Source organism: Macaca thibetana, chromosome Y, assembly GCF_024542745.1.
Source record: "Macaca thibetana thibetana isolate TM-01 chromosome Y, ASM2454274v1, whole genome shotgun sequence".
NCBI classification, from domain to species: domain Eukaryota; kingdom Metazoa; phylum Chordata; class Mammalia; order Primates; family Cercopithecidae; genus Macaca; species Macaca thibetana.
This window is the reverse complement of record NC_065599.1, coordinates 7,578,570-7,601,909: the sequence shown is the minus strand read 5'-3', so window position 1 is coordinate 7,601,909 and position 23,340 is coordinate 7,578,570. Positions and strand designations below refer to the sequence as shown.

Genomic DNA, 23,340 nt, shown 5'->3' with positions numbered 1-23,340 from the left:
GATGACCTTCATTATATAGAGGATAGAGATAAAGGACTAATCCTGAAGTCTGTCTGTGCCATCAGTTTTGGAGCTGGCTGCAGGACTTGGACTTCTGTTCCTGTTTTGGTGCCAAATGATTTGCCTGCAAAAGGAACATGAGAAATGATTTAAGCTAAGCTCCTCCTACTTGCAGGTCTTATGTGGCTGGATCTGGTGAAATTATCAGGGGAGAGGTGGCAAAGTGGCATCTTCAGGGATGCCTCATTGCTGAATATAACTGAGTAGACAAAGGGAGTTCACTGGGCCATATTGTCCCAACACACCACATGTGTTAATCACTGTGTATATGTGTCATGCACTGTGTGTCAAACTGGTGTTATATTGCATCATTTAATATTGACTGTGACAACTGGGGGAAACCAACTCAAGTTCCCTATATAACTGGCATTCACAGGGTTTTTGAATAAACATAGAAATTGACCCATCTGGTCTTAAAACTTGAAACTTAACACTTGCCAGTCATCTGAGTTCCTTAGGAAATGGACCCTCAGCTAAGGGACTGAAACTCACGACATTATCATCAGACAATGAGACACCATGTTGGGAGCAAGCCACCCAAAATCTGACCATACCGGCGCCAAAATCTGGCCATAAACAAAATCTTTGCAGCATTGTGACATGTTCATAATGACTCTGATGCCCACACTGGAATGTTGTGGGTTTATGGGAATGAGGGCAAGGAACACCTGGCCTGCCCAGGGCCAAAAACCGCTTAAAGGCACTCTTAAGCCACAAACAATAACATGAGTGCTCTGTGCCTTAAGGACATACTCCTGCTGCAGATAACTAGCCCAACCTATTCGTTTAATTCGGCCCATCCCTTTGTTTCCCATAAGGGCTACTTTTAGTTAATTTAATATCTATAGAAACAATGGTAATTACTGGCTTGCTGTTAATAAATGTGTGGGTAAATCTCTGTTTGGGGCTGTCTGCTCTGAAGGCTGTGAGACCCCTGATTTCCCACTTTACACCTCTATATTTCTGTGTGTGTATGTGTCTTTAATTCCTCCAGTGCTGCTGGGTTAGGGTCTCCCCGACCAAGCTGGTCTCAGCAACACCAGACACCTCATTTATCATGATTGCTTCCTTACCCCTCCCTGATTGCTGTTTTCCCTGCGTGTAGTTACCTCCCTTCCCAGCTATATAAACTGGTCAGGTGTGATAGTATATGCTTGTGGTCCCAGCTACTTGGGAGGCTGAGGTGGAAAGATTACTTGAGCCCATGAGATGGACACTACAGTGAGCCGTGATTGAGCTACTGTGCTCCAGCCTGGTAACAGAGCCTTGTCACCAAAAAAATATAATAGTAATAATAAGATGGCAAATTTTGATATGTATATTTTGCAGTATCATCATTAAAAAATTAAAACGTCTAACCCTTGCCTCACTCCTGTACCTCTGGTCACTTTGACCCTTTCTCCTCCCATACATTGTTTTTAAAATTCTACCAACTCCTAAAGGTCGAGTTTATCATGACCTCCTCCATGAAATAGTCCTTCTTACAAACTGTTGAATGGAGCTCTACCTTCTCTGAATGGCTGTCAGTTTACTTAAGTTTTGATAGCCCTTGATGCACAGGTCCACTCTTAGTGCTGCTCTAGGCAGGTCACACCAACATTCCTAGTGGCCCCCATAAGACTGTGAATTCCCTAGGGGTAGAAGTCATATTTCCCTCCTCTCTTCATCTACCGACTGACGTATACATACATAATAAGCATTCGCGTTGAATAATTTGATAAGTTATTTTCCTTTTTGCCAGAACCTTAGGGAAGATACTGGAATTGTCTCCTATGCTTATAAAGTTTTGCATTCTTTCATAATTGGACCATATATGATTTCTTATTTAGCAGCTGACTTTTTTCAGAACGACCTCAAGCTGGTCTCACGCTCTTTGAATGAATCTAGATAAGCTGTTTCCTAAAGAAATAACCTCCTGACCTCCCAATATTTCTTTCATACCCTAATTTTTAAACAATGTTTCTAGCAGTGATTCCATTTTCCACATACATAGCAGAAGATCTGGGTATCATCTAAATATAAAATCACTATTTTTCAAGTTTTACTAGGTTTCTGCTTACCAGAGAATTATCTATGTCAGTACATCAGGTCTAAATTGTCATTTAATGGAAATAAGAGGCAAACGTTTTATTATGATCTCTATGCTGTGGTAAACTAGATGTTTGTATAGAAAATTTTCGGAAGTGAGCAAAGTGTTCGGGTTGGATCAACTATTTCATATCAGTCTGTTTATAAGCCATGTTATTAAGGAATTGGTCAACCACCATTTTCAGTAATTTTCCCTGGCTCATACTTCGCAGATCTGGCTGTGAGTGGGGTTTATATTTGGCTTACTATATGGAATTATTTTTAGGACATCTTCAATGCACTCTACCCTGTGCTAAAACAAAAAATATGGGGGGGCGGAGCAAGATGGCCGAATAGGAACAGCTCCAGTCTCCAAATCCGAGCGCAAGCGACACAGAAGACCGGTCATTTCTGCATTTTCAACTGAGGTACTGGGTTCATCTCACTGGGAAGTGCCGGACGATCGGTGCTGGTCAGCTGCTGCAGCCCGACCAGCGAGAGCTGAAGGAGGGCGAGGCATTGCCTCACCTGGGAAGTGCAAGGGGGAAGGGAGTCCCTTTTCCTAGCCAGGGGAACCGAGACACACAACACCTGGAAAATCGGGTAACTCCCACCCCAATATTGCGCTTTACAAACAGGCACACCAGGAGATCATATCCCACACCTGGCCGGGAGGGTCCCACACCCACGGAGCCTCCCTCATTGCTAGCACAGCAGTCTGTGATCTACCAGCAAGGCAGCAGCGAGGCTGGGTGAGGGGCGCCCGCCATTGCTGAGGCTTAAGTAGGTAAACAAAGCTGCTGGGAAGCTAGAACTGGGTGGAGCTCACAGCAGCTCAAGGAAACCTGCCTGTCTCTGTAGACTCCACCTCTGGGGACAGGGCACAGTAAACTAAACAAACGCAGCAGACACCTCTGCAGACGCAAAGGACTCTGTCTGACAGCTTTTAAGAGAGCAGTGGATCTCCCAACACGGAGGTTGAGATCTGAGAAGGGACAGACTGCCTGCTCAAGTGGGTCCCTGACCCCTGAGTAGCCTAACTGGGAGGCATCCCCCACTAGGGGCAGGCTGACACCCTACACCTCACAGGGAGGAGTACACCCCTGAGAGGAAGCTTCCAAAGCAAGAATCAGACAGGTACACTCGCTGTTCAGCAATATTCTATATTCTGCAGCCTCTGCTGCTGATACCCAGGCAAACAGGGTCTGGAGTGGACCTCAAGCAATCTCCAACAGACCTACAGCTGAGGGTCCTGACTGTTAAAAGGAAAACTATGAAACAGGAAGGACACCAACACCAAAACCCCATCAGTACATCACCATCATCAAAGACCAGAAGCAGATAAAACCACAAAGATGGGGAAAAAGCAGGTCAGAACAGCTGGAAATTCAAAAAATAAGAGCGCATCTCCCCCGGCAAAGGAGCGCAGCTCATCGCCAGCAACGGATCAAAGCTGGACAGAGAATGACGTTGACGAGGGGAGAGAAGAAGGCTTCAGTCCATCAAACTTCTCAGAGCTAAAGGAGGAATTACGTACCCAGCGCAAAGAAACGAAAAATCTTGAAAAAAAAGTGGAAGAATTGATGGCTAGAGTAATTAATGCAGAGAAGGTCCTAAACGAAATGAAAGAGATGATAACCATGACACGAGAAATACGTGACAAATGCACAAGCTTCAGTAACCGACTCGATCAACTGGAAGAAAGAGTATCAGCGATTGAGGATCAAATGAACGAAATGAAGCGAGAAGAGAAACCAAAAGAAAAAAGAAGAAAAAGAAATGAACAAAGCCTGCAAGAAGTATGGGATTATGTAAAAAGACCAAATCTACGTCTGATTGGGGTGCCTGAAAGTGAGGGGGAAAATGGAACCAAGTTGGAAAACACTCTTCAGGATATCATCCAAGAGAACTTCCCCAACCTAGTAGGGCAGGCCAACATTCAAATCCAGGAAATACAGAGAACACCACAAAGATACTCCTCGAGAAGAGCAACTCCAAGACACATAATTGCCAGATTCACCAAAGTTGAAATGAAGGAAAAAATCTTAAGGACAGCCAGAGAGAAAGGTCTGGTTACCCACAAAGGGAAGCCCATCAGACTAACAGCAGATCTCTCGGCAGAAACTCTCCAAGCCAGAAGAGAGTGGGGGCCAATATTCAACATTCTTAAAGAAAAGAATTTTAAACCCAGAATTTCATATGCAGCCAAACTAAGTTTCATAAGTGAAGGAGAAATAAAATCCTTTACAGATAAGCAAATGCTTAGAGATTTTGTCACCACTAGGCCTGCCTTACAAGAGACCCTGAAGGAAGCACTAAACATGGAAAGGAACAACTGGTACCAGCCATTGCAAAAACATGCCAAAATGTAAAGACCATTGAGGCTAGGAAGAAACTGCATCAACTAATGAGCAAAATTACCAGGTAATATCATAATGGCAGGATCAAGTTCACACATAACAATATTAACCTTAAATGTAAATGGACTACATTGTCCAATTAAAAGACACAGACTGGCAAACTGGATAAAGAGTCAAGACCCATCAGTCTGCTGTATTCAGGAGACCCATCTTACAGGCAGAGACATACATAGGCTCAAAATAAAGGGATGGAGGAAGATTTACCAAGCAAATGGAGAACAAAAAAAAGCAGGGGTTGCAATACTAGTCTCTGATAAAACAGACTTTAAACCATCAAAGATCAAAAGAGACAAAGAAGGCCATTACATAATGGTAAAGGGATCAATTCAACAGGAAGAGCTAACCTAAATATATATGCACTGAATACAGGAGCACCCAGATTCATAAAGCAAGTCCTTAGAGACTTACAAAGAGACTTAGACTCCCATACAATAATAATGGGAGACTTCAACACTCCACTGTCAACATTAGACAGATCAACGAGACAGAAAGTTAACAAGGATATCCAGGAATTGAACTCATCTCTGCAGCAAGCAGACCTAATAGACATCTATAGAACTCTCCACCCCAAATCAACAGAATATACATTCTTCTCAGCACCACATCATACTTACTCCAAAATTGACCACGTAATTGGAAGTAAAGCAATTCTCAGCAAATGTACAAGAACAGAAATTATAACAAACTGTCTCTCAGACCACAGTGCAATCAAACTAGAACTCAGGACTAAGAAACTCAATCAAAACCGCTCAACTAGATGGAAACTGAAAAACCTGCTCCTGAATGACTACTGGGTACATAACGAAATGAAGGCAGAAATAAAGATGTTCTTTGAAAGCAATGAGAACAAAGATACAACATACCAGAATCTTTGGGACACATTTAAAGCAGTGTGTAGAGGGAAATTTATAGCACTAAATGCCCACAAGAGAAAGCAGGAAAGATGTAAAATTGACACTCTAACATCGCAATTAAAAGAACTAGAGAAGCAAGAGCAAACACATTCGAAAGCTAGCAGAAGGCAAGAAATAACTAAGATCAGAGCAGAACTGAAGGGATAGAGACACAAAAAACCGTCCAAAAAATCAGTGAATCCAGGAGTTGGTTTTTTGAAAAGATCAACAAAATTGACAGCCCACTAGCCAGACTAATAAAGAAGAAAAGAGAGAAGAATCAAATCGACGCAATTAAAAATGATAAAGGGGATATCACCACCGACCCCACAGAAATACAAACTACCATCAGAGAATACTATAAACACCTCTACGCAAATAAACTGGAAAATCTAGAAGAAATGGATAATTTCCTGGACACTTACACTCTTCCAAAACTAAACCAGGAAGAAGTTGAATCCCTGAATAGACCAATAGCAGGCTCTGAAATTGAGGCAACAATTAATAGCCTACCAACGAAAAAAAGTCCAGGACCAGATGGATTCACAGCTGAATTCTACCAGAGGTACCAGGAGGAGCTGGTACCATTCCTTCTGAAACTATTCCAATCAATAGAAAAAGAGGGAATCCTCCCTAACTCATTTTATGAGGCCAACATCATCCTGATACCAAAGCCTGGCAGAGACACAACAAAAAAAGAGAATTTTAGACCAATATCCCTGATGAACACCGATGCAAAAATCCTCAATAAAATCCTGGCAAACCGGATTCAGCAACACATCCAAAAGCTTATCCACCATGATCAAGTGGGCTTCATCCCTGGGATGCAAGGCTGGTTCAACATTCGCAAATCAATAAACTTAATCCAGCATATAAACAGAACCAAAGACAAGAACCACACGATTATCTCAATTGATGCAGAAAAGGCTTTTGACATAATTCAACAGCCCTTCATGCTAAAAACACTCAATAAATTCGGTATTGATGGAACGTACCTCAAAATCATAAGAGCTATTTATGACAACCCAAAGCTAATATCATACTGAATGGGCAAAAACTGGAAAAATTCCCTTTGAAAACTGGCACAAGACAGGGATGCCCTCTCTCACCACTCCTATTCAACATAGTGTTGGAAGTTCTGGCTAGGACAATCAGGCAAGAGAAAGAAATCAAGGGTATTCAGTTAGGAAAAGAAGAAGTCAAATTGTCCCTCTTTGCAGATGACATAATTGTATATTTAGAAAACCCCATTGTCTCAGCCCAAAATCTCCTTAAGCTGATAAGCAACTTCAGCAAAGTCTCAGGATACAAAATTAATGTTTAAAAATCACAAGCATTCTTGTACACCAGTAACAGACAAACAGAGAGCCAAATCAGGAATGAACTTCCATTCACAATTGCTTCAAAGAGAATCAAATACCTAGGAATCCAACTGACAAGGGATGTAAAGGACCTCTTCAAGGAGAACTACAAACCACTGCTCAGTGAAATAAAAGAGGACACAAACAAATGGAAGAACATACCATGCTCATGGATAGGAAGAATCAATATCGTGAAAATGGCCATACTGCCCAAGGTAATTTATAGATTCAATGCCATCCCCATCAAGCTACCAATGAGTTTCTTCACAGAATTGGAAAAAACTGCTTTAAAGTTCATACGGAACCAAAAAAGAGCCCGCATCTCCAAGACAATCCTAAGTCAAAAGAACAAAGCTGGAGGCATCACGCTACCTGACTTCAAACTATACTACAAGGCTACAGTAACCAAAACAGCATGGTACTGGTACCAAAACAGAGATATAGACCAATGGAACAGAACAGAGTCCTCAGAAATAATACCACACATCTACAGCCATCTGATCTTTGACAGACCTGAGAGAAACAAGAAATGGGGAAAGGATTCCCTATTTAATAAATGGTGCTGGGAAAATTGGCTAGCCATAAGTAGAAAGCTTAAACTGGATCCTTTCCTTACTCCTTATACGAAAATTAATTCAAGATGGATTAGAGACTTAAATGTTAGACCGAATACCATAAAAATCCTAGAGGAAAACCTAGGTAGTACCATTCAGGACATAGGCATGGGCAAAGACTTCATGTCTAAAACACCAAAAGCAATGGCAGCAAAAGCCAAAATTGAGAAATGGGATCTCATTAAACTAAAGAGCTTCTGCACAGCAAAAGAAACTACCATCAGAGTGAACAGGCAACCTACAGAATGGGAGAAAAGTTTTGCAATCTACTCATCTGACAAAGGGCTAATATCCAGAACCTACAAAGAACTCAAACAAATTTACAAGAAAAAAACAAACAATCCCATCAAAAAGTGGGCAAAGGATATGAACAGACATTTCTCAAAAGAAGACATTGATACAGCCAACAGACACATGAAAAAATGCTCATCATCACTGGCCATCAGAGAAATGCAAATCAAAACCACAATGAGATACCATCTCACACCAGTTAGAATGGCGATCATTAAAAAGTCAGGAAACAACAGGTGCTGGAGAGGATGTGGAGAAATAGGAACACTTTTACACTGTTGGTGGGATTGTAAACTAGTTCAACCATTATGGAAAACAGTATGGCGATTCCTCAAGGATCTAGAACTAGATGTACCATATGACCCAGCCATCCCATTACTGGGTATATACCCAAAGGATTATAAATTATGCTGCTATAAAGACACATGCACACGTATGTTTATTGCGGCACTATTCATAATAGCAAAGACTTGGAATCAACCCAAATGTCCATCAGTGACAGACTGGATGAAGAAAATGTGGCACATATACACCATGGAAAACTATGCAGCCATAAAAAAGGATGAGTTTGAGTCCTTTGTAGGGACTTGGATGCAGCTGCAATCCATCATTCTTAGCAAACTATCACAAGAACAGAAAACCAAACACCGCATGTTCTCACTCATAGGTGGGAACTGAACAATGAGATCACTCGGACTCAGGAAGGGGAACATCACACACCGGGGCCTATCATGGGGGGGGGGGGAGGGGGGCGGGATTGCATTGGGAGTTATACCTGATGTAAATGACGAGTTGATGGGTGCAGCACAGCAACATAGCACAAGTATACATATGTAACAAACCTGCACGTTATGCACATGTACCCTACAACTTAAAGTATAATAATAATAAATAAATTTTAAAAAAAATGAGGCCTAGGTCTTCACTCTGGACAGTCTGAATTTACATTTGCTACATCCAAAACAAATGGTATTTATTTATTTATTTATTTATTTATTTATTTTTACATAAGGAGTTCATTTTTATTATAGAAAGCCTGGAACCGGCAGGAGCAGTGTCTCACACCTGTAATCCCAGCAATTTGGGAAGCCAGGGCAGGTGGATCACTTGAGTCCAGGCATTCAAAACTAGCCTCAACAATATGGTAAGTTCCATCTCTACCAAAAAAAACCAAAAAACAAAAATTAAGGGTTCGTAATGGTGTGTGACTGTAGTCCCTGCTACTCCGGAGGGTGAGATGGGATGACTACTTGAGCTGGAAGGTAGACATTTCAGTGAGCTGAGATTGCACCACTGTATTCCAACCTAGGCAACGGAGTAAGACCCTGTCTCAAAAAAGAAAAATAAAGGCATTGAACCAACAGGACATTATTAAAAAAAAAAAAAAAGTCATCATTAATTTGCCCATCTGGAGGCCATCACTATCAAAATTATGGATATTTTTGAAATTTTGCTGAAGTTTTCAGCCTCCTCATAGATACTGTCTTCCCCAACCACAGCCCTGTTCCCCTTTCAAGAAAAGTCAGCAGGTATGTGCTCATTGCCTGGAGCAGAAATGGCCTGAAGAGAAAAAAATTCCTTCCTTTCTTTTTTCAAAAGTCTAAAAGCAGCAGGAACTGGTACAGCTAATGACATAAAAAGTATATTTTAGATCAAGACACGGGAGAATGGAGGGGGGGAAATTAAAAGGATTTCTTGGTCAAATAGGCACATACACCATTTTTTAGCTTTTTATGATTTCCCTTTAAGTGTTGTGTGTGTGTGTGGGGGGGGGGGTGTTTTAACAAGTTTATCATTTAATAAATCTGAATTCATTTTCACCACATGGCATTGTACATGGTCATCTGCTGAAACAGATTTCTTTTTTAACAGATCTTAGTTTAAAAAAAGTCATAGATACTCTGAGTTCTATATAAACTGGTGGACAGTAAGTTAGTTCCTTTGTTTTAACTTATAAGCCTCAACTTCACCGCAGAATAAAGAATATAGGCCAAAGAAAGCATAATCGGTCACTCGTATAGAACAGTATTGTTTCTATAATTTGAAGCTTTCTGAATGGACAGATTCAGGCCTGATGCAACTGTAAAAAGATTACTTAATGAATAGACTATATGGAAATTGTACAAAATGTTATTACTTTTAATCATGAGTAGCTTAAACAGCCCTATATCACTAATTGCTATTCAAAATCAAAAACCTGTTTTTGAATCTCCGAGAAGGCAGCATGTGTACACAACCATACCATCTTGTACTTAGGGGTGTGCCAAGAAGTAATTCAACAGCAACTTTGGCTTTAGGAAAGAGTCACAAATATTTAAAAGAATGGCTTTAATCGTCATTTTAAGTATACGGTAGGAGAAAAGTGTGCTTTAATTAAATATACATCATACCAGTGATGCTGGCAAGGTTGAAAGTTACTCCTAATGTTAATAGCTATAAAAACTAATTTGTACATAACAAGACAATGACAGGAAAAAGCAATCCCTTTGAAACAAAATTATCAAATAAAAAATGTTCACAGTGGTTTGTATCAACAGTATGCATTTTATGACAAGAACATGTACAGATTCGAGCACCCTAGGGCTCTCTTTATGTCCTAAAGAAAATGAGCATTTACATGATTATGGGTTATACTGAATTTAAAAAGATCAACTGTACACTTACTCCTTAGACAGAATAAACTGTCCTGGGGTGTACAGGTTTAACAGCATCATTAAAATTGTTTGCAAAAGGAAGAGAGAATTAAAAAACAAAACATTTTTCTTTTTGGAGTGAAGAGTCTTTCATTCGCTGTTATAACCAGCAAATGCCATTCACTAAATCAAAAACGGAAGGAAGGGCCCCCACAAACACAGATCTATCTGAGCAAGCTGACCAGTACACATTACAGTCTTAAAAATGAAGGTTATATACTCTGTTACAAGTCCCAACTAGGCAGTGTCAAAATGACATCTATTTCTTTGCTTGCTTTGTGATCATACCTCTTGGAGGCGTTACAGGTCTCGTGGTATTTGGCTTCTTTTTCTCTGCAGGCTTTAAAATCTGAAAAGAACACATTAGTGTTTCATCCACACTCGTCATGGCACCTACACTGTTAAACTCTCCACAATAATTGGGCGCCGAAAACAGAGTGACCAACTACCTCTTTGCAAAAAATTCATATCCATCTTCAACCACCTGATGGGCTCTACATGTAAGATCCAAATCATGCTTATGGAGACATTTTGCAACCACTTCTGCACCAAATATGAAGGACACTCCTCTGTCATTTTCACCCCAGCCTAAGACATCTTTATTGGGGTCAGACCACAAAAGATCACAAAGAAGACCTTGATCTGGTACATCAGTTGGTCGCATAATTCGCCGGATCTGCTCCATAGATTGAAGATCTGGTGATAAACCTCCATGACAGCAGAATATCTTCTCATCCACGATGGCTGCTATCCATAAACAGTTAAAACAGTCTGTGAAAGTTTTCCATAGTTTAATGTTGTATCTTCTTTTACATTCATCATGAAATCCATAAATTCTGTTGATGTTGGCACATTCATGGTTCCCTCTGAGAAGAAAAGAATTCTCAGGATATTTGATTTTGTAGGCCAGTAAGAGGCAGATCGTCTCCAATGACTGCTTTCCCCTGTCCACATAGTCCCCAAGAAACAGGTAGTTGCTTTCTGGCGGGAAACCACCTTACTCAAAAAGTCGCAGCAAATCGTAGTATTGCCCATGGATGTCACCACATATTTTGAGTGGTGCCTCAAGTTCTAGTAGGATAGGCTGATTGAGAAAGATTTCACGAGATTTTAAACACAGTCCTCTGACTTCATTCTCCTGAAGCTGGACGAATTTACCAGGCTTGGACCCTTTCACTTCCAGCAGCGGTTGGATGATGCTGTCGATGTTGAGTTTGTCTAAATCCTCCATCGCCTTCCCACTGCCTACCCTCCCGCAGCTGCGCCGCCGCCGGCTCGCGCCCAGGACTCACACCTCCTTTCCCACGCCACGAGCAGAGGCGGTGGCAGCAGCCGCGGCGGGTCCCCCCCACCCCGCCTCCCCGCTCCCTGCTTCCTCCTCTCCCCACTGGAACCTCGAGAGCTTGAGTGTTGTTTTATACTAACTATTGAATACTTGCAAAAATGATCAGGGAATCAGAGCTTACAATACATTGACCACTGCACCCAACACCTTGGGTGGCAGAATGTTGTCAGCACATCCGCAGCCCCGGTGTGCCGCCTCCTGAATTCTATCCTGCTCACTCTACTGCGCACCATAAATGATCTCCCCAATTTTTATGGTATTATTCTCTGGTTTTTCTTTATAGTTTAACCCTCTGTGAAACAATATAGAGTCAGAATGTTGACCAAGCATACAACTTTATTATCCTCTCCGGCCACCGTTTTCAAACACCTGGAGAGATCATCACACTCAAAAGAATAAAATATCTTCCAGCCATTTTTGGTCATAAAACATTTTCATCTCAGAAATTGGAATAGTCAGTCCCTCTTAATAGTCAAAACTTCAAAACTGACGACATTTGATCTTTTTTCTTCCCTACCTGAATATGTTTAGACAGGTGCCTCAGGTAGCCTGCAGAGGGCAGAGGTTGCCTTCTTTTTCTTGGTGCTTTCCAGGGCTCCTTGGAGATTTTCAGGTGAACCCCTTCACAGGAGATGAGGAAGAGTATCTGTATTCTGCTGGGTGCCTATAGTTCTGTCTTATTCTCAGAAAGTCCAGTACCACCAAGGAATTCCATGCCAGCCTCCTCTAATTTAGGAAATGTGGGGTCCATCTAATTTAGGAAATGTGGATTGATCCCATTACTGCAGCCCCTCCTGATGCTGCCTCTCTTCTGTACACTAGACACCCCAGCTGAGTGAGAACGTAGTCCACAATCCAATTTAACTTTCCCAGAAATGGGTCAGACACCCCTTCTCCATATCTTCCAACTGCAAGGATCATTTCAAAGCATTGTCAGGATCTCTTTGAAGCTCACCTATTAGGCAATGGACCAGTAATAATAACCTGTTTTCCCCTGATTTTTCCAAAGAAAACTCTTCACCAGCATTAGATTTGATCTAGTTGTTATATTCTCAAAGTAAGTGAAAATATTTGCCAGTCTTGAAGCAAGTTTTAGAGTCTCCCAGTACATTGTCAGCATTTCCTATTGAAAACCCACTATATGCAATTTGCCCCTACGCTTACATTTATAGCTGGTTTGGGAACCTCAGCTAATATTTCTAGATTTTTAAGTTCTGCCAATCTGATAAGTACAAAACGATATCTGTATCTCATTTTCTGATGCTTAATGAGATTGAACATCTTTCCATATGACTTTTTTTAACCTCTTTTACAAAGTCTTCAGGTATTTTCACTTTTTTTTTCTTTTTTATATACATTTGTAAGAGTTTTTAATTTATTCTAGAGACTGAGTCATGGTGAGTTACATGTTGCAAATATATTTTATTTATAACTTGTTTTTTTTCTCTTTATGACATTTTTTTACAAACTGAAATTTGTTGAATGTAGTCAAGTTTGTGTGTCTTTTCAATTACAGCTTTTGATTATTATTTTGTCAGTTTAAGAAATGCTTTCCTGTCCGTGCAACATGAGATTGTCTCCTTAATTGTTTTGTGAAGTGTTATAGCTTTGACTTTGGCATTTAAATTTTTCAACCTTCTGGATTTGAATTTTGTGTAGAGTATGAGGTGTAGTTTCAGTTCTCCTTTTTTCTCTGTATATAAATAGCCACTGTCCTAGCGCCATTTATTTCATATTTTTCCACACATCCAAAAATCTCTTTCTGTTATACATGAAAATTCAAGGGACTTAAGTCTGTTTCTCGGATCTCGATTCTTTTCATTGGTCAATGTGTCTGTTCCTGCCCCAAATGGCTCTTTATCTTTTAAATTGTCTCATGTATCTGTGCCATTCCTAATTCTACATGGGTTTAACCCCAAAACTTTATATTACTTCTAAATAGAATTAGTTTTTCAGTCTTCTTTTTTTCAGAAGAGTCTTGGTTATTTACGGCTCTTTCTTCTTTCATATACATTTTAGAACCAATTTTTCCTAAAATCTTGTTGGCATTTGACTGAAACTGCATAAAATTATCTAGATTGAGTAATGACTTGTTGAAAATATTGTCCTTCCTATTCAAGATTATGCTATAACTCTTCATTTATGTTTACTTTATTATCTTTCAGTATTTCTATAATTTTTCAATAAAATGTTTTCAAACCAGTTTTATTCTATTCAGCACTAACTTTTTATATTTTTATGCCTTTCATGAATGCTATCTTCTGAAAATATATATTCTGTTTTTTACCAGTATTGTAGATAAAAAGTATTAATGTTTTCAAAAATTCTCAGTAATTCTAATAATGTTTCTAAATATTCCTTTAGGTTTGAGGGTTTTTTTAGATAAGTAATGAATAAGCAGCCAAAGATAACAGCTTTTTTCTTTGTAATATTTATACACTTTATTGTTTGCTTATTTTATTGAGCTAGACTTCTCCACAATATGAAGCTCAATGTTATTATTTAATATTATATTAATTGTAAAAATAAACTAGATGTTCCTCCTCAAAGAGAGTTCCCTCTCCATCTAATTATGAATTAATCATAACTTCTCTTAGAGGCAAAATTTATTCAAAGACCTGTGCTAACATTCTTAAATATCTACTAACCATAATAAAGAACAATGTACTTTATGTTCTTCGCTTCCACAATTTAGTCTAAATATTTGACCTGTCATGCTTATGCTGGTCCAAATGGGCATTAGAGTATAGCCTGTTCCTTTTCCTTATTTGGAGGTGTTTTTACCTTTCTCAACATTCCACAAGTTAATTCCTCCTTCCTTTGTTGTCCTCTGCCTTTTGCCTCTTTTAAAAAGTTCTTAAGTTACTAGCCAATCCAGACAAATACAGAATGTGAGGTCCTATTCCAACCAGTGGAAACCAGACACGGCAGTAGGGTGAACGCTTTGGGTTATAAATGACCCTGTCTCCTTTGTTTGGTTTCCTCCAGTGGCAAAACGGCTGATGCGTGTACTCCTTCTGCAGGAGGAAAAATGGCCTTACAGAGGAAATTAAATTAGTGTTCAGGTACTATTTCTTTATGGCACTGGGGAACAAGCATTTCTCACGTATTAATCACATAATACAATCCTATTTACTTATTGTTAAACAGGAAAACTTTTTCCTTTTCACAATTATATAAGATGTTTCAATTAAGTTTCTTATAAGTAGATATTTATCAGGAGAAGGGAGTTACTTTCTATTCCTAATTTGCTCAGAATTTGTAAAAAAAATTCAGGAATATAATAGTGATTTTATCAAATGCTTTTTCTTCATCTGCTAAAATGATCATTATAGGTTTTTCTGTGATTGAGTTGGTGTTTTTTAATGTTAATCCAGTTTTGTATTTCTAATTTGTATTTTTGTATGTCCAATCTGTTCATTATGTGATTGAATTGTTATTTAATTATTCTTTATGCATTGTTTTATTCATATTTTGTTTAAGATATATGCTCCTATATTTAATAAAAATGTCTTTCCTTGTATGATTTGCTTATGCAAGTCAACTAGTCTCAGAAAATTAACTGGGGTAAGTTTCTTATTTTTTGCTCCTTGGAGGAGTTACATTGGTTTGGCATTATGTGCTGTCTGTGAGAATTAACATATGAAACCAGTTGGGTCTAGATTTTTCTTTGGTGGAAAGATTTTTAAACTACTGATTCAGTTTTTGTGGTTTTTTTTTTTTCTTTATTTTTTAGTTTGTCAGTGTCTTCTTGAGTCAGTTATATTTTTCTAGGATTTTGAACGTTTAAGTTTTCCAGTTTGTTGGTGTAGAGCTGTCAAGGCTATCATTTTTATCTCTTTAGTACTTATATTTATGGGTTTTACAACTTCCAGTAGTGTGTGTTTGTTTCTTTTTCTTCAAACAGACTTGCAAGAGGTTTTTCAGTCTTAGTACATTAGTATTTACAGTACTAAGAATAAAGTATGAGGTAATTTATGGAGGGTTTAATTCTCTACTTTTTTTTTTTTTTTTTTTTTTTTTTTTTTGAGACGGAGTCTGGCTCTGTCGCCCAGCCCAGGCTGGAGTGCAGTGGCGCGATCTCGGCTCACTGCAAGCTCCTCCTCCCGGGTTCACGCCATTCTCCTGCCTCAGCCTCCCGAGTAGCTGGGACTACAGGTGCCCACAACCGCGCCCGGCTAATTTTTTGTATTTTTTTTAGTAGAGACGGGGTTTCACCGTGGTCTCGATCTCCTGACCTTGTGATCCGCCCGCCTCGGCCTCCCAAAGTGCTGGGATTACAGGCGTGAGCCACCGCGCCCGGCCTAATTCTCTACTTTATGGAGGCTTAAAGACACCCTAGCTTCCTGTGGTGAATATGCAGTATATTGATTTCTATCCTATTTTCACTTCTAATCTCTATATTTAAGGCTTTAAGTTTTCCACTAGGTACTGCCCTATTGGTATCCTCTTGTTTTTTAACTATTGTTTTCATGTACGTTCAGTTTCCATTACAATTTATTTTTTGACCCTGGGTTTTTTATTTTATTTATTTGTTTATTTATTTATTTATTTTTTACATTCTTAGGTTATTGGAGAACAGATGGTGTTTGGTTACATGTTCTTTAGTGGTGATTTATGAGATTTTGGAGCGCCCATCACCTGAGCGGTGTACACTGCACCCTATTTGTAGTGGAAACCCTTGAGATCTAAAACATGTGTTTTAAAATTTCTGTATGGGATTTTGCTAGTGATCCCTGCATTCTTGATTTCTAACAATGTGTATGGGAAAAATGTGTCTATATACACTAACGTGATGAAATTTATTGAAAACTTGCTTTATGAACTAGTAAGTGGTCAATTTTCGTTACTATTTTATGTACTATATTATATTGGAAGAATGTAATGTTGTCATATGAAGTTGAGATGTTTCTTTTTCTTATATATTCTATTTTTAAGTTTTCGTCATGTAGAGAAATTATTAAATTGCTGAGCAATGTCCAAAAATTCAAACTTTTTTTATCATATAGGTTTATAATATGGCTATATAGGTGGTGGTAAGGACATAGTGATGAATGTGACCAACAGTCGCCCTACTCCCATGGACTTACCTCAGTGTTTAGAGAGAGATAGAGAAGTACTCATGTGGTTGTTTAGTTATTGTTGTATTAAATGTTACAAAGCACAGTGTATGAAGAGGGAGGTTGCCTAAGATCAAGTACTATGGCAATTGCATTGTGGTTATCACTTAGTATACCCAGAAGTGTGAACACAGAATAGGGAAAGGTCACCCAGGTATATGGATCACAAAAAAAAGTTCAAATACAGAGCTTGTCCCTCCAGCATGCTTAGTCTTTGATCCTCATTCCCCACACTATCCCAGCCTCTTTTGCCTCCTCTCCCTTTCCTCCACTTATTCATGTGTTTGGTTTTTGGTTCTTTGTCATAGTAGTCACCTTTCTCTGAAAACATCTTCTTCGGCATTCAGGACACAACTCCTCAACTCTGTAGGTGAAATGTTCATCATACCGAATCAATTCATTTTTCCAACTCCCAAGTGACATAATCAAATTTTATTAATTATTAATTTGCATAAATATCAAAGAATCCTTTTTAGTAATTAGCATGTGCTCTCGATTATTCTAATGAAAACCATCACCCAAAGTGAAGTCCAGACTGGGTCCAGACTGAGGTTTTCTTATGAATTATTTTGTTATCTAGCACTTTCCTCCCCATCAGTTCTCTATTTTATGACATGACATTGCTCACAGTTAGGAAGGAATTTCTCACCTCAAAAGAAATTCTATTTTTTTTTTTTTTTTTTTGGTATGGCAAAAATTTTACTCTTTTCTGCTCAGTAAATCATCTTTTCCAGGAATCTGCCGTTTGTCATTTCTCTTCTGTCATGCCATTTTCGTGCTCTGTATCTTACCGTGTCAGAAAGTTTCCATGATCATTCCCACGTTCTTCCTGTGCAACCCCACTTCATCTTTCCAAGCAAAGTTTTGCGTTAAGGGTTTTACCAGCAACTCTGAAAAACATTATCAAAGATGTTCTCACTCCCTTAGTTCTTCCTCTTCACATTGTTCAGATTTTATTTAGCATGCCAGTGTTTCTTCATAGATTGTACTTCAGTAGATTGTACTTTAGTATTTCTGTGGTTCTTCACCTCATCAAAGACAGACTATTTTTATTTTATTTATTTTATTTTAATTTTGGAATAGAATCTTGATTTATCACCCAGGCTGCTATGCGAAATTAAAATAAAAGTAAAACATCTGGCCTCAATTGGTACTCCCACCCGAACCTCCCAAAACACTGAATTTGTTGGCATGGGCCACTGTGTCTGGCCTAATTTTTTCCGTTTCTTCATTCTTTTCCATCTCTTTGGTCTGGAAATGGAGGGCTCTGTAATAATTTTTTTTTTTCATTTTTTATTACTATTTTATTTTAAGTGATTCTCTTTATCAAATAAATGGGGGAAATAATAGCCATTAGCAGTTTACGTGGTTTTGTTTTGTTTTATGAGACAAGTCACTCTGTCACTCATGCTGGAGTGCAGTGTTATAGTCATAGATCACAATAACCTCGAACTCCTGAACTCCTCTACCTCCTGAACTCAAGCGTTCCTTCTGCCTCAGCCTTTCAAGTAGCTGGAACTACAGGCATGTGCCACTGTGCCCAGCTAATTTTTAATTTTTTTATGCAGAAAGTGTCTTATTCTGTTGTCCAGGTTGGTTTTGAACTCCTGGGCACAAGGGATCATCTTGCCTTAATCTCTTGAAGTGCGGATTACAGACGTGAGCCAATATACTCAATATGTTTTTAAAAATTTTTTTAATACATCAAATAAATGGGGGAGATGGCCTTAGCAAGTTATATAAGTGATTGGGTTTTATTTTATTTTTGTTTTTGAGGCAAGATCTTATATTTTACGCTTGAGTTCAGTGGTGTGATCGAGGCTCACAGTAGCCTTGACCTCCTGGACTCAAGTGATTCTCCTGCCTCAGCCTCCCAAGTAGCTTGAGCTACAGGCATGTGCCACCATGTGCAGCTAATATTTAAATGTCTTATAGCAACAGGGTTTCATTCTGTTGCCCAGTTTGGTTTTGAACTCCTGGGCTCAGGCAATCCTCTTGTCTCAGCCTCCCAAAATTCTGGATTACAGAATAAGTCACTGTCCTGAATAATTTTTTTTTTTTAATTTTTAGAGAAACATTAAATAAATGGAGAAAATAATGGCCCTTAAATAAATGGAGAAAATAATGGCCCTTAGCACGTTATCTAAGCACTTTACTTTGGTGATCACAAACAAGGCATTTACTTCCAGAGTGGGCAAGAAAAAAATCTTAGAAGCAGACTCAAGAGCAAGTGATTGACATACAAATACATGTTTGTATTTTAGTGGTCCACTGGAGAGTAATAGTAAGAATGCACACAGCCTTATCTTTGCAGGCATTATAAAACCATGTCAAAAAGTTGAGGCAATTCCACAAACCCAAACCTCACCAACAGCCTAATCTGGGAAGTATAAGCACACCCCCATGGGAATGAAACAAGTGAAGGAAGCAAGTGTCAGCACCCTTGTGCCCCATGCATAGAGGCAAAACACCTGCCAATAGACACTTTCCATCTGGAGTCACCCCAAACCAGGACTCATTAACAACAAAAAATATATATTCTGACACTCTTTATATGCAGTGTCCACTAGCCTGGCACTGCCTCACACATCCTCTCTCCTACCTGTCGGCTCTCCCTTTTCTGGAGGGTACCAGTTCCCAGTTTTCTGACTTCATGCTTTCAACAGAGGAAACTCTCTCTGCAGTTCCTTGCCCATGCAGCATTGGCATTTCCAGCGAGATGTATTCCCCCTCTGCCTACGCTGTCCCCACTTTATGAGGCAAGATCCAGTTGCTACCACTACTCTCTGCAGCCTGGACAGTTCTTCTCTCATTCTGCTGGAGTCATTGGAGGCAATTCGAAGACGAAAGGCAAAGAAAAGTCCATTGAAAAACAGTACTTTTTGGACAGGAGAAGTGAATGAGAAACTGGAACTTAATTTCTGTGGATTGCTCTTTTCTTGAAACTTTCTATTCTTTGGGAAATTTGATTCAAATAAGTGATTTTTTTACATTAGAGGCCACCTTGGGAATCCTAAGAAAAGACATAGCCCTTGATTTTGATGTACCACTAGACCTTTGGGATAGAGGGGCAAGTAGACAAATGTGTTCAGTGAAGGGATTTTACATAACAAACAACAGTACACACAGACTGCCCAGAGCCCCCCATCTGAGGCATTTTGGTTTGGGTGGGGCTCTTGAAGAAGCAGCTGCTCAAGGTGACCCCTGGAAAGGGATCAGAATTTAGATTCCTGCCTCAGCATTTCTCAGAAAGTTGGGAGATATCAGCGTGTGTGTGCGTGTGTGTGTGTATGTACCTGCACATGTGAACATAATGTGTGTGAATGTAGGGTGTGGAAGGAGAACTCCTGTTGGTTTGGAGTTAGCAAATTATAAGGTGCAAGGTTGGGAGGGAAGCAAGTGATGCCAAAGAAGTGAGAACGGACTTAGACACCAAAGTCCTTCCATCACCTTCCCTGAGTCCTGGAGGAAATGGGGAGGCTTTTCTACTAGTTCCAAACACAACTACCAGTAATGGTGAGCAGCTTCTCTTTGTCAGTGCTCTCCCTTATGTCAATTGGCTGAACAATCTCTATTCAACCTATGACTTTTATTTTCTTAACTTATGTATTTTATTAACTCATACACAATTACTCATTTGGTTTGTTGAAGCAATAAGACATCATTTACCAAAATAATGCCTGTCAGAGTGGTTGACCATAAAAATCCTGCATCACATTCATCTAAAAGGCACTTCCCATGAAGGCAACCAATTTTGGCCATTGTCATGCAAATTGGAGTATTTCAGGACAGCCAGCTTAACCTTCTTTCTCTTGAAAGTTTTAGTCAGACATAGTATGTCCATTTTTCAGTTACTTGATAGCAAAGATCAGTCTTTGCTGGTCAGGAGGAATTTCTTCTTTATTCTGGTTCTTGGTCTCTACATTTTCTATTGTACCCAAAAGTTCAATGTTGAAAATGATGGTCTTCTCCATTTTTACAAAAATCTGCATTTTTAAAAATCTAACAAATATTTATTACACTCCCACTCTGAGGCAGGCACTGTAATATTTGCTAGGAATATACGGAACATTAAAACTAGATGGGTCCCTATGTTAGTGATTAATTCAATAATTTCACAAATAAATGTGAATTTGCAACTCTTCAAAGTGCAGTGAAGGATACAGATACATGTATATGTATGCACTTATGCATAGAAATATATATGCATGTATATTTATAAGGGGATTTGACCCAGTCTTTGGGGGAGAGATGGTTCATTCGAAGAAAGCGACATCCCAGTTGATGTTTTGAAAGTGTTGGCTGGGCATAGTGGCTCACGCCTGTAATCCCAGCACTTTGGGAGGCCAAGGCGGGCAGATAACAAGGTCAGGAGATCGAGATCATCCTGGCTAACACGGTGAAACCCTGTCTCTACTAAAAATACAAAAAATTAGCTGGGCATGGTGGTGGGCTTCCATAGTCCCAGTTACTCAGGAGGCTGAGGCAGGAAAATGGCATGAACCTGGGAAGCACAGCTTTCAGTGACCCAAGATGGCATCACTGCATTCCAGCCTCGAGGACAGTGCGAGACTCCGTCTCAAAAAAAAAAAAAAAAAAAAAAAGGAAGTGTTAACTAGGGAATGCTTGGTATGCATGATGCATGTGGCAGGCCTGTTCTCCCTAATGGCTGAACTGGCGGGCCTCTTTCACAACTGTTTCAACACTGACTGAGTGGTAAAGTTAAATATTGAAAGCTGGAAGAGCCAACGCCCTTATACAAAGGCTAACAGGTAAGAAATCTACCAAGAATTTTGCCCATTAGTTTCTTAGACTTTGAAGCATGACAAGATAATGAAGGTATTCTTTACAGGACCCATTTAAGATTTAAAAAGTTGTATTGTGGGTCTGAAGAAACTCCTCAGACCTCCACAAACAAGTTTTATTGAGTTCTGAAGAAACTTCCCAGGCCTTCACAAAGAAGCTTATTGGGAGGACTAAAGGAAATCCCCAAATGTCCATGATTTAGCAGGAGACAAGAAAAGGGTAATCACCCTAGTCCCTGGACCCATTTAGATTAGATTAAGTAAATTTAAGTAAATTTATTATGGCTTCAATTGAAGGTCTTCAAAACTATGACCTTAGTTACAGATTAAACGAAGTTAATCACTTATATGTTTAGATGAATGCACACTTACACATAGACATGTAGCTTAGAAGGCATATAAGCTCTGGAAAATTTGTCATTTTGAGTTGGTCTGGTGGTAATTTCCAGGACTTCTCCCTGTACCTGGTTAGAGAAATAAAAACTCTTTTCTCCCAGTTCATCTCCATCTCATTATTGGGCCACAAAAATAAGCAGCCTGACCATTGGTTTGGTCTGGGAGCATGCGTGTTTAGGGGCTGGGGATATAGGAGAGAGCCCGGCTTCTTAGAGCACCTTCAGGAAAGCCAGCCAGCTGAAGGAAGAGTGGGAGCACCAAAAGAGATGAAACTGGAGGAGACTGACCTTGCTGGGTTTTGAGAAATCAGATACACAGTTTTGTCTTTGAAAATCTGCCTTTTCATGATAGTTCCACTGCAGATGGGCGATGTGAAAGGAATAACACTATGCAGACCCATGAGGTTGCCCTAGGACTTTTTCCCCCTTCTTCTTGCATTGTATCCTTACTTTTCAATAAAAATGCCACTAAGAATCAGTGTAGAATTGACTTTGAAATCAAAATGTTGGTGTTTTCAATGGCATTACTTTGGGAAAATAATATCTGCGAACCTCAGTTTTCTCAAAATTAGAATGGAGATTGTAATAACTATCTTATAAGATTAAATGAAATCACGTATGACCAGATTTAACAAGTAGTCACCAGATGGAAGCTTATTGCTATTCCCAAGTGATTGGGGATTAACTGATGTTCTAGACCAGCAATCAGCAAACATTTTCTGTAAAAGGCCGGGTAGTAAATATATTCCACTGTTTGAACCATATGGTATCTGTCTTAATAGCTCAGTTCTGCAGCTGAAGCAGGAAAACTGTCATGGACAAATGTCATGAATGGGCCGGACTCTGTTTTAATAAAACTTTATTTATAAACATGAGCAGTGAGCCACATTGGGCCCATGAGCATAGTTTGCCAATCCGTTTAGAATATCTTCTGTGGGTCAGGATATCCAGTGATGCTATTAAGCAGTCTGTCTTACTTGCTGTCATATATAATAATCCAGTGGTACTGCAAGGTAGGTATTACTGCCTCTCCTTTACAACTAAAGCTCAGTGATGTTAAGAAATTCATTTCCATCCACACAGTCAGCAGTTACTGCAAAATGAAGCCCGGAGTCTCTAATTTCCCTGAGCCTAAGCTGGCTTTCCTATTGTGTTTCCCTCTTAACTTGGTATTTAATGCTCTTTGGTTATACTGATGTTTTTGGAGGAACATAGATGCCCGTTATTCTTATAGCACAGACACTTCTAACTGAAACTTTCCTCAGGCCACCTCTAA

General features: G+C 39.4%; 1 pseudogene; it reads right to left on the bottom strand.

Moving 5' to 3' along the window:
* Positions 1-9,618: 9,618 nt before the first annotated feature.
* On the bottom strand, positions 9,619-11,649 carry LOC126947171 (serine/threonine-protein phosphatase PP1-gamma catalytic subunit-like; annotated as a pseudogene).
* Between the last annotated feature and the right edge of the window lie 11,691 nt (positions 11,650-23,340).